The sequence below is a fragment of the Populus euphratica genome, unplaced genomic scaffold (genome assembly GCF_000495115.2).
Source record: "Populus euphratica unplaced genomic scaffold, PopEup_1.0 scaffold2880.1, whole genome shotgun sequence".
Classification (NCBI taxonomy): Eukaryota; Viridiplantae; Streptophyta; class Magnoliopsida; order Malpighiales; family Salicaceae; genus Populus; species Populus euphratica.
In genome coordinates, this window is record NW_011502708.1 from 1 (window position 1) to 2406 (window position 2406).

The following is a 2406-nucleotide window of genomic DNA, read 5'->3' on the forward strand; positions in this document are numbered from 1 at the left end:
AGCTCTTCCTTTGGTTCATGGTCTAAAGCTGCTGCCATCTCTGCTGTGAAATAATTTTCCCAATCACCAGTCTTTCCTTTCGTAAAGAAGTCAGAGTTCTTGAAAGAAAATTATGGGGAACTACTCTTGTTGATCTCCAAATTGCTTAAATTCTCGAAACTGCACAGCTTCATTATTCCGAGCACCACCCCATCACTTTCTTCATCCTGTGTCAACGGTTGACCTAAAAATTCAGCCAACCTCTTACTGTGAACTAAGGGACCCTCTTCAGATCCTCATATTTAAGAAACAGTATCAATTTTCTCTGGCAATTCTAAGCTTGCTTTCCAGTAGCCTAACATCTGGTCCCAAAAGGGTCCATGGGCTGAGATTCCTTGACAAAAAATCTCGAACACATCTTCGAGAGGTTGTGGTTCTGGCAATAGTTGATCTGTTCACAAAATGCCATGTTGAAATAACATCTCTTGGATCACGGCAAACGTAAAGAAAAGTGTAAGGACAGTGAGTAGAGAAGAGGCGAGGTGAGGGAAGAGCCTCAAGACCAGAAACGGATTCGTGCTTGGCTAAGTATCCTTCCAGGAAGGTTACTAGGTCATGAGGATTGGTTGTGAGCAAAGGTTGCATGGGTGGCAAAGCCAGGATAACATAAGCTGGCATTGAGCCTTAAAGTGGTCTTTACATCGAGATGCATAAATTGGTTTGAATAATTATATTAATTAAAATTTTTTTTTTAACATAAATGATGGAAGAATGGAATATTTTTGTTGGAAATTTATACAGAATTCTAACATAACATCAAAGAAAAATAATAATTATTTTTATAAATGATCATCTTTAAGTTTTTTATCTCAACAAAAGCACCAAGCTTTTTTTTTTTAACCATATATACGAACTCTACAACCCACGATTAATTGTTAAATAATTAGAAATTAGTAGTTAGATCCGTTAGCATTAGAAATTAGTAGTCAGCAGGGTTAACATAAGGGACTAAGGGGTTTGCTTTTTCTGTGGTCTTAGGTTCGAGTCCTTGGTTACTCGTATAATAATCACTGGAGGCTTACATGGTCGTTAATTTCAGGGCTTGTGGGATTAGTCATGGTGCGCGCAAGCTGGCCCGGACACCCATATTAATTTAAAAAAAAAAACATAAGGGACGAGGAAGTCATGTTGCGATGACATCTGACCTCCTCTCATAGCGCTATATATATATATAACACTCACACTAGTTTGGCTGCCGCGCAATGTTGCTGGGGTTTTAAGTAAAATTCAATTCTGATTATTATAATAAATAGTGTTAAAATAATCAGAAATAATGTGAAGCAAAAAACATGGAATTCATGAAGTTGATGGTGAATTGCAAAACTTAAGTAAAGACACTTAAATTCAAGTAGATCAAAAGTGTTTAAAGAATTCCGAGGGGTACTTCAACAGCTTATATTTTGGGTTTACTTTTTAATAATTATTTTCAAGACAACTAAAGATTTATATAATTATATAATTGTTAATTATAAAATTAATCGAAAATTGATTCCAATAACCCTATAAATCCACAAAATAGCTAAAGCCAAGTGTTTTATAACTTATACGTGTAGAAAAATGGATGTCAATGAACGACAAGTCGCAATAAAAAAACACGTGATGAACATGTCCAATAAGCTTGCGAAATTGGATAAGAAAACATTGATTAACTGAATGCTAGTTTTTTTTCTATAGCAAGAGAAAAGTGTAACTGTAAGCTACAAATTATTCTCAAAGCAATAAGCATCAAAGATTCTCGAAGATAAATGAAAAATAAATAATAAAAATGTAATTATTGTCGAGTATATGAGTTCATAAAAAAATAAAAGACAATCAGGAATTAAGTTTATAAAAAAGCAATCTTATGGAAATACATCAATGAAAACAAAATTAAAAAACACAAAGCAATTAAAATTTTGAAGACTAAAATTAAGGGTTTAAAAAATACAAAACAACTAAATTTTTTTTATTGGGCAGTGCCAAAGCCAAATAGAGACAAAAAAAGATAATTATCCTGTTGATTTTTTTAATATTAAAATATTAATATAATAATTTGGTGAACTGTTAATAAACAAAAGAAAAGTTATTATTGTTGACTTATATCTTAATATAATATATAATATATGCCTAGCTCATTGTCCTATTTTTTTTTCCTTCCTTTAACTAATTGAGTGTATTTTTTTTTTCTTTTGAGTTGTTGTTTCCTTGCCTCTCTCACACATGCAAATTTTTTTTTAAGTATCATTAAGTAATTAACTTTTTTTTACCTTTTGCTTTATACTTTAAGTAAATTTTTTTTATTTGATTTATTATCTAATTTTAATTTTATTTTTTTATAATTAGTTATTAAAAATATTAGAATTTATGATAATTTAAGAGTTTTGATAT

At 31.0% G+C, this 2406-nt stretch overlaps 1 pseudogene; it reads right to left on the reverse strand.

Annotated features, from left to right (window-relative positions):
• Nucleotides 1-5: 5 nt before the first annotated feature.
• On the reverse strand, nt 6-657 carry LOC105119404 (cytosolic sulfotransferase 15-like; annotated as a pseudogene).
• Nucleotides 658-2406: the final 1749 nt, after the last annotated feature.